This window comes from Hyperolius riggenbachi, chromosome 5 (assembly GCF_040937935.1).
Source record: "Hyperolius riggenbachi isolate aHypRig1 chromosome 5, aHypRig1.pri, whole genome shotgun sequence".
Lineage (NCBI taxonomy): Eukaryota > Metazoa > Chordata > Amphibia > Anura > Hyperoliidae > Hyperolius > Hyperolius riggenbachi.
In genome coordinates this window covers 19,302,150-19,312,203 of record NC_090650.1, presented here as the reverse complement: position 1 = coordinate 19,312,203, position 10,054 = coordinate 19,302,150, and the positions used below count along the sequence as shown (strand labels likewise).

General features: G+C 45.6%; 1 protein-coding gene across 3 annotated transcripts in view; it reads left to right on the top strand.

The window, feature by feature from the left end:
• The window catches only part of SEC22C (SEC22 homolog C, vesicle trafficking protein), a 48,728-nt gene continuing 38,674 nt past the window's right edge, over positions 1-10,054 (top strand). The window contains exons 1-3 of one of the 3 annotated variants that reach the window (XM_068238515.1): positions 1-63; positions 3,733-3,935; positions 8,772-8,886. The gene's annotated coding sequence lies outside the window, so the exon portion shown is untranslated. The remainder of the gene's footprint in view (positions 64-3,732; positions 3,936-8,771; positions 8,887-10,054) is intronic. The other 2 variants (XM_068238516.1, XM_068238517.1) reach the window with 2 other exon arrangements.

Here is a 10,054-nt window from a genome sequence, read left to right as displayed (position 1 = left end):
AGCGTCTAGCCGGGCCCGGGCTGTCTGCAGAGCTTCTGTGTCCTGAGTGTGCTGCACTGACAGGTAGAGGGGAGGAGGAGGCGCTGTGACGTCACGTTGTCCACACAGTGTGTACAGTGCATGATCTGCGTGTGTCATATGTATCTAAATGCTGATCAGGGTGTGCAGTCAGTGTGTCTATATTACTATGTAGATGTGGCTTCCACACATAGCTACAGTGTATCTAATGCTGATCAGGGAGTGTTGTGTGTATATAGATATGGCTGCCACATGCTGCCACAGTGTACCCAGTGCAGAACACAGTATACATGTCTAATCTATAGGTATATCAAGTATCTAAATCTGTCCATACACTGGGCGATGTGGCTAAAAGATAGATCCCTCTCAGATCACAATCTGATCAGCAATGATCGGTCTAATAGAGGAGGGCCCCTTTCTACTTAAAAACGTAAAATGCATGCGTTTTCGTTTGCAGTTTTGACCTATTCTGATGCGTGTTTTTTATGCGTTTACGTTTCCGTTTTTCTGATTCGCAAATGTTTTGAGTCTTGAAAATAGATGCTAGTGGTTAAATCAAAACAAAACGCACACGCATTTATATACGTTATTCATGCATTCCTATACTTTACATTGAAACGCAAACGGCATCATAATCACACAGACATGCGTTTGCATTTTTATAAAAATCGGAACGCGGCAGTGAAAAAAAGCCACCCAAGATGCCCCCTGCACACTGCAAATCCGATTTGCAATTCCGATTTGAGATTCCGATTTTTCCTGGATGCTATCAAAACAAAAAAGAAAATGCAGAAAAACCGCAGCATACAGTACCAATTAAAAATCGCAAATCTGAATCGCATGTAAAATCACGTAAAAAAACGCAAATTGGAATCGCATGTAGTGTGCAAGAGGCCTTATTCACAGTGGGACGTTGCGTTGTGATGCAACAGTAAAGTTGCAACGCAAAAGAAGGTGGTAACGCACATTAATGCATTACGTCGCATACAGTAGGTAAAGTAAAGCATACAGGCAATAAACAGTATGCTTCCCTGTACCTGGTAACGTGTGCGTTTAGAGGTAACGCACTGCAAGCAGTGAGTTACCATAACGCTACATGTTACAATGCAATGCTAACGTGGGGAATGACACATAGGATTAGCATTGTGCAGTGCTGGGCCGAAATTACGCATGAGCGTAATTACGCATCGTAATTCAATGCAAATTTACGCGTAAGCGCTACGCGTAACTTACGGTCTTACGCGTAAGTATTTACGCGTAAGCAGTAAAGCGGTACCGTAATGACACTGTCTACTGCAATTGCTAGGTATGCGTAATTTTACGAATTTTACGCGTAATTACTAACGTAAAAACTCCCCTTTTCTAAGAGTAGCCAATCAGTCAACATCCTAAGCAACCAATAGTATCTTCTCCCGCCCTTCAGTATATAAGCGTACGTTTTGACGCATACGAATGATGTGTACGCAATAGCTGTCACATTGATGGCTATTGCGTACACATCGTCCATATGCTTCAAAAAGTATGCATTAATGGGTATTACAGCACTACGCGTAACATCGTAGTGTAAGCGCCTACATTACGGTATCCTTACGCGTAACTGCGTAAGTTAACGCATAATTACAGTGATGAACCGTAGATAATTTCCTACGCCGTAACCGTAATTGCGTAATAGCGTAAAATTATGCGTTATGATCCGTAAGCGTAGATTTTTCCATTACGACCAGCACTGGCATTGTGGTAAGCTGCGTTACAAGTATAAGCGTTTATAACGCAGCTCCGCAATGTCCCCCTGTGAATGAGGCCTCAATCCTTCCACACACTGCACATAGAATTTTAATAGATTTCATCATGAAATCTGTGAAAAAAAACCCCTCTATCAAATCACTGTGTTGTATTGTTCAATGCAGTGCGGGCCGATCCGCCATTGTTCCTGACCTGCCGCTGCCAATTGATATCTTCTGTCCAGTAAGATTGACCAATATTGTAAATTTAGGACAAAAATGAATCTAATAATTGATCTGGCCGGCATGCTGGGTTGATATCAAGCAGATTCGATGGAATAATTGAATGGAAATGGATGGGAAAAATTGATATGTGTATGGTCATCTTGACGCCCCTTGCACACTGCAAATCCGATTTGCGATTCCGATTTTCCCTGAATGCTATAAAAGAAAAAACGCAGCATGCAGTACCGATTAAAAAATCGGAAATCAGAATTGCATGTGAAAATCGATTAAATATCACTAATCGGAATCGCATGTAGTGTGCAAGAGGCCTAAAGGTGGCCACACAACATCTTTTAAATATCTGTTCAATTCAAGAATTGCAATCAATTTTTCTGACTGATTGTAAAGCCGCATCTACACGAGTAGATGCGGCCACGATGCTCCTTATCAATCGATTGATAAGATCCAACAGGACGGATCTCCGCACCGCCGATTCCCTGCTCGATCCCCGCGAGGGGACAATGGCAGGGAATCGTGCGGGAGATAAGCGGCGCCGGCGGGGACGAGCGGGGAATCGAATGCGGCGCACGCGTGGCGAGTGGGGACGCGGCGGGGACGCGCAAGAGACCGCCGATCGCCACAACATCGCCCCGTGTAGACGGGGCTTAACATTTCAAAAATCTGACCAATGTACCACACACCTATGTTCAGTTATTCCCCAATTATGATTCAAATGATTGGAATCTCTGAGAAAATTGCTAGGGTGTGTATATTAATAAATTGACAATCTAACACACACCATACAATCTTTAGAAAAATTGAAGAAACATTTCCCGCATTCCGGATCAATTAAAATAATTTTAAAAAAATGGGAAATCCGATCGGATTTTTCAGTCGAATGAAAAAAATCTTTTGATTTTTTTTTGTGAGATCTGGTCATATTTATCGAATTGAAGTAAAATCAGATCATTTTACTGTATCGTGTGTGGCCACCTTAAGGGATACCCGAGGTGACATGTGACATGATGATAGACATGTGTATGTACAGTGCATAGCACACAAATAACTATGCTGTGTTCCTTTTTTTCTTTCTCTACCTGAAAGAGTTAAATATCAGGTATGCAAGTGGCAGACTCAGACAGGAAGTGACTACAGCGTGACCCTCACTGATAAGAAATTCCCCTTTTTTACCTCTTTCTTGCACTCAGAAGCCATTTTCTGCTAGGAAAGTGTTTTATAGTTGGCATTTCTTATCAGTGAGGGTCACACTGTAGTCACCTCCTGTCTGAGTCAGGACTGAGTCAGCCACTTGCATACCTGATATTTAACTCTTTCAGGCAGAGAAAGAAAAAAAGGAACACAGCCTAGTTATTAGTGTGCTAGGCACTGTACATACCCATGTCTATCTCATCATGTCACATGTCACCTCGGGTATCCTTTAATACTGATCAGTGTCTGTGTATATATATATATATATATATATATATATATATATATATATATATATATAGATATATATATATATATATATATATATATCTATATATATATATATCTATATATATATATATATATATATATATATCTGTATAAAACACCCTGCAACAAAGGTGTGTGTGCTGGTTCAATTATCAGCAAAACATAAAAAAACACACCTAATATTGTGTAGGTCACCCCATGTGCTGCCAAAACAGCTCTGACCCATCCAGGCATTGACTCCACAGCATCCCTGCCATGTCCAGTGGTAATGAAGGACCCTTTTCCACAGGTGGCTGGACTGTACAGACATTGAATGAACCCTCGATTTCTAATGTGACATCCGTGTCCGCAGGAGATTTTGTGACGGAGGAAAAGAGGATTATGGGTCGGGATTGACATCCTTCCGTGGCAGATAGCGGGGAGAGGCTCATCCCAGGAAGCTGCCGGCGTCCCCGTGTGATTGGCTGGCTGAGCGTTGGGCTGCGATCTCCGGTGAGTGAAGGGTTAATGTGGCGTTGCTGAGGAGCAGATGGACGCACAGCTGCTTGAGATATACCAAACTGGGACGCTGCATCCATCTCTGCTGTGCTGTGTACACAGGCCAGATAGAGGAGGACACCATAAAATACATATAGGGCTGGTGCACACCGAGCGGCTTTTTGGGCGTTTTCAGATCCGCTTGCAGCTGCGGATCCGCTTGGTCAATGTATCTCCATGGGGTGTTGCACACCACAGCGGGAGGCGTTTTGCAGAAACGAATCCTCCCGGGGTGAGGCATTTTTTGGATTGTGGATGCGTTTCTGCCTCAATGTTAAGTATAGGAAAAACGCAAACCGCTCTGAAAAACGCTAGATCAGAGCGGTTTTGCCGGCGTTTTTGTTACAGAAGCTGTTCAGTAACAGCTTTACTGTAACAATATATGAAATGTACTATACTGAAATCCGCTGCAGCAATCCGCAAAACGCTAGCAAAACGCCATAGAAAAATAAAAAAAAGCATTTAAAAATCTGCTAGCATTTTGCGGATCTGCTAGCGGTTTTTGGTGTGCATTAGGCCATAGTCTGTAAAGCAAACCTCTACATCCCTCGACTTGGCTAATCAACCATCCAATTCGATAATATCGAATCGGATGAAAATCAGTACCACCAACAGCATGCCCGATCGATAATGCAACCAATTTCTACCACTTTTTACACGTTGTGAATCGATTTCATGTTGAAATCGATTCAATATCTGTTTGTAGTGTATGGGCAGCCATTCGATCCAGTTCAGGTTCCCTAAAGGCCCCTTTTACACTCGCAGGGTTAACCTGCCTTGTGTTACCCCATTTTGCCACAAGGGGCCGCAAAAACAATGAACGTCAATGGAGACTTTCAGATTATTGCAGTCCCTTGCAATGCGCCGGAAGTATCCGCGCCGACGTAAGGGCAACAGTGCGTTACCGCACGGTGCTAGGGGTAATGAAAGTCTATGGGCGACGCACGCAGTGAACAACAGAGTGCGTACCCCGGCGCGGGAGAGAGTACATCACTGGGGAGGGAGGGCGGGGTTGGTGGGGGTGGGCGCGGCGCTATGCATTTGACACAGTTGTCATTTATTTCTTGTGCTGCGGTGGTATCAGGCCTGGATTTACCTCAGAGGAGCCTATAGGCACAGATGTCCTAGCACCTTAAAGGAGTTATGAGGGATTTTTATAGAAAATAAACGCTACTTACTGGGGGCATCCTCCAGCCCCAAGCTCCCAGGACCTCCCTCGCTGCACCTCTGCGCGCAGCCATTCGCCGGAGCTCCGACCCGGTCCCCGGCGATGACGTCAGAGCGACCTCCAGGTCGCTCTGTACTGCGCCTGCGCGAGCGGCGCTGTCAATCACCGCCACGTGGGCCGGAGCGGACTGCGCAGGAGCAGAACTACTGCAGAACTACTGCGCCTGCACAGTCCGCTCTGGCCCACGTGGCGGTGATTGACAGCGCCGCTCGCGCAGGCGCAGTACAGAGCGACCTCGAGGTTGCTCTGACGTCATCGCCAGGGACCGGGTCGGAGCTCCGACGAACGGCTGAAGGCAGAGCTGCGGCGAGGAAGGTCCTGGGAGCTTGGGGCTGGAGGAAGCCCCCGGTAAGTAGCGTTTATTTTCTATAAAAATCCCTGATAACTCCTTTAAGGCGGCCACACACGATGCAATAAAATGATCAGATTTTACGTTAATTCGATAAATATGATCGGATCTCCCAAAAAATCGAAACCTTTTTTTTTCATTCGATTTACCGTTTTTTTCGATCTTTATTGAACCGGAATGCTGGAAATTTTTCTTCAATTTTTCTAAAGATTGTATGGTGTGTGTTAGATTGTCAATTTATTAATATACACACCCTAGCAATTTTCTTAGAGTTTCCAATAATTTTTATTATAATTGGTGAAAAATTGAACATACGTGTGTGGTACATTGGTCAGATTTTTGAAATGTCCCAATCAGTCAGAAAAAAATGTATTGTCATTCTTGAATTGAACAGATATTTAAAAATTGTATGGTGTGTGGCCACCTTTAGACTTCCCCTCCATGAACCTACAAACCCCACCAAACTTCACGGCTAGTGTGCTGGCTGTCCCAGCTGTTGCTTCTCCCTTACTTCCCTTGCTCAGCATAGGTAGCTACAGGTGCCCCTTAGTATTAGGTAGCCAGAAGTTTCTCAATATTAAGTAGCTAGAGGTGCCCCCAAGCAGGGATGCTCAAATCACGAATTCGGATGAAATCCGAATAGGTGTTATTCGGATTTCACCCACTTAAAGGGAACCAGAGACGAAGCACCCTCATGTATTTTACCATCTATATCAGTGGGAACATTAGAGAAAACACCTACCTTGCTTTCTGTTTCATTCTGCACTGCACAGCTTGCTTCTAATCAGCCCTGATAAAATCCCTGACTGAGCATTCAGTCTGGCTTTGCTCAGGAATATTTATAGCTCAGTCTGTGTTCTCTCATTTCTTTTCAAGTCCAAGCCTGCCCCCTGCTGGCTCTGCTCAGGAATCATTATAGCTGAGTCATTATAGCAAAGCCAGACTGAATGCTCAGTCGGGCATTTTATCAGGTCTGACAAGAAGCAAGCTGTGCAGTGCAGAGTGAAACAGAGAGCAGGGAAGGTGTTTTCTCTAATGTTCCCACTGATCTATATGGTAAAATACATGAGGGTACTTTGTCTCTGGTTCACTTTAATTGCAGCAGCTGTACGGGTGGCCGAGGGGGGGTTAATCTTACCCATCAGACGTCTTCTTTGCTCGTCGCTCGGCACGTGATTACATACACTTCCTCCTTCCGGGTTAAAGGAGGAAGTGTATAGTCACGTGACGCCGGATTGGAACGCAGCAAGGGGGGCGCCGAGGGATTTGAGCATGCCTGCCTTCAAGTATTAGGTAGCTAGAGGAACCTCAGTATTAGGTAGCTAGAGGTGCTCCTGACTGAAGGGAGATCTTCTCAGTGGAATGCCGAGAGCAGAGCGAGTAATCTCTCATTTACACTCTCATCAGGACTTTGCATAGCGAAGGAGGGAGAGAGCAGAGTGAGATGCCTTTCCCTCACTAGGCGCCTGTAGGCACTTGCCTACAGTGCCTTATGGTAAATCCGGCACTGGGTGGGATGCTGCAGGAGACTCCCATCCCCATTGTATCGCAATAAATATATGTAAAACCAGCCTTAAAGAGAATCTGTAACGTCAAAACGTCCCCTTGGGGGTACTCACCTCGGGTGGGGGAAGCCTCCGGATCCTAATGAGGCTTCCCACACCGTCCTCCGTCCCTCAGGGGTCTCGCTGCAGCCCTCCTTGAAAGATGATGTCAATATTTACCTTCCCGGCTCCTGCGCAGGCGCTCTGACGGCTGTCGGCTCCGAAGTAGGCGGAAATACCCGATCGCCGTCGGGTCTGCTCTCATGCACAGGCGCAAGTTTCCGGCGCCTGCGCAGTAGAGCGGACCCGACTGAGATCGGGTATTTCCGTGTAGTTCGGAGCCGAGAGCAGCCACAGCGCCCCCGCTGGAGCCAACAAAGGTAAATATTGAACTGACAGTCGGGTCTGTCGCCGGCTGTTCGGAGGGCTGCAGCGAGACCCCCGGTGGACAGAGGACGGCGTGGGAAGCCTCATTAGGATCCGGACGCTTCCCCCACCCGAGGTGAGTACCCCCCAGGGGATGTTTTTGAGGTTACAGAGTCTCTTTAAGCCTCTTGCACACTGCATGCGTTTCCAATTTTTTTTTAATACGATCTGATTTTTGATTCCAATTTAAAAAAATTACTGCATGCTGCTACGTTTTTTTTAATCGGAATCAAAAATTGTATCGTATAAAAAATCGGAATCGCATGTAGTGCGCAAGAGGCCTCAAAGTGTAACTGCAGGAGCAGAATTTCATTCCAAAGGTGGCCACTAACTATCCAATTTCTAGCAAGAAATCGTTCAAGTGATCAAATAATTCTGATCGGAAGAAAAATTGTTCACTACACCATCAACAAACCAATCTCTGCTTCCTATCTATCACAACCAACAAGAAAATCCAAATTTTGGTTTGACGAAAATCCAATCAGACAGTTTTTATAATCGTTCGTAATCAGAGTTTATTTACAACCAATCTGATCAGAATTTCTGATCGCTCGAACGATTTTTCGCTAGAAATTGGACCGTTAGTGGCCACCTTAAAGTGTAACTGTCGGGCATAAAATCAAAAATCTATTTTTTATTTTTATCTGGTAAACAACAAGTAATAAGGATGCTAATCAGGCAATCCAAAAGTTAAAATCTCTATTACTTTTCTTGTTGATGAATGATCATTTCCCAGTTTACCTAACTCTTATTTGGTACACACAAAGTTTGGTACACAAAAAGGAAGTTGCAGGGCATGCTGGGTTGTCATATTTTGCTTCTCTACTTCTACTTCTCTACTAGAGAAGCAAAAAAGGACAACCCAGCATGCCCTGCAACTTCCTTTTTGTGTACCAAATTTTGTGTGTACCAAGTAAGAGTCAGGTAATCTGGGGAATGATCATTCATCAACAAGAAAAGTAATAGAGATTTTAACTTTTGGATTGCCTGATTAGCATCCTTATTACTTGTTTACCAGATAAAAATAAAGAATTGTTTTTTGATTTTATGCCCGACAGTTAAACTTTAAGTATCTGTTTTCCCTTTCCATGATGATTCATTGGTTCTTCACTGTTCTGAGTGCTGACCTGTCACATGATGCTGGCTATAAAAGTGATTTGTATCCATTAAGGTTCCATCACCCTAGAACAATAGACGTTATTAGTCTGAGCACACAGTAGTTATATCTTCACTTTCTGCTTCAGATACAGAGGAAGATAACTTGCAGCCTATCCGCCCCTTCCCTCTGACCAAGTAGTGACCGAGGACCGGACCCCCCCCCTCCCCGGGAACACTCTGCTGGTCGGGGGGGTGCTTCAGGTAAGTCATTTCCTAATAAATTTTTAAAGAAAACCTGTATTGAGAAAAATCTCCCCTGGGGGGTATTCACCTCGGGTGGGGGAAGCCTCCGGATCCTATTGAGGCATCCCCCATCCTCCTCGGTCCCATGGCGGCAGAGATCAAGCTCCCCAAACAGCGGGGATGTAAATATTTACCTTTCCAGCTCCAACACAGGCGCAGTATCGGCTCTCTGCCTCGGAGATAGGCGGAAATAGCCGATCGCTGTCGGGCCGCTTTACTGCGCAGGCGCATGTCTCCTGCGCCTGCGTAGTAGAGTGGACCTGACAGAGATTGGCTATTTGATGCTCAAATCCGGATCCAGGAGATACCCAAATAGTTGCTATCCGGATATCTCCCAGTAAACCTGTGCGGGGTGGGCGGGGGTCAATCTTACCTGTCTGACGTCTTCTTCGGTCCGTCCCTCAGCGCCTCCCACAATGCGTTCCACGCGGCGGTCACGTGGCTACAATCACTTCCTCCTTCCGGGTTGAAGGAGGAAGTGTTTGTAGTCACGTGATGCGCGTGGAACGCATTGTGGGAGGCGCCAGGGACAGACGAAGAAGTCGTCAGACAGGTAAGATTGACCACCCCGCACAGGTTTACTGGGAGATATCCGGATAGCAACTATCCGGGTATCTCCCGGATCCGGATTTGAGCATCACTACTTACCAGAGCAACCAAGAGATGAGTAGTATACAATACGTAGTATACGATACGCATACCTAGAGGCAGTGTGTGTTTTAGGTTACATTTAGTAAGGAGCACAACTCAGACAGAGGTTGGCAGGGATTCGGGCTAAGCTAGAGCGTAGGCTTGTCGGAAAAAGTAAGTTTTGAGGGAACGCTTACAAATGTCAAAGGTTGGAGAGTGACGGACATGTTTTGGAAGGAGATTCCAGAGGAGGGGTGAGACATGTGAGAAGTCTTGTATACCTGAATGCAAGGAGGTGATTCTAGAGAAGAAGGTTGTGTGCAGATCCGAGATTGTGGTTGGGTTGGTATCTGTAAACTAGTGAGGTGATGCAGGGCCGGTTCAACCACCAATGTGGCGAAGCAGAACAATTTGGCGCCGGCAAGTTTGGGCGCACCATAGACCGTAACGTGAATTACGGCTATAGCTGTGCACAGAAGCTAATTTGGGCGCCGGC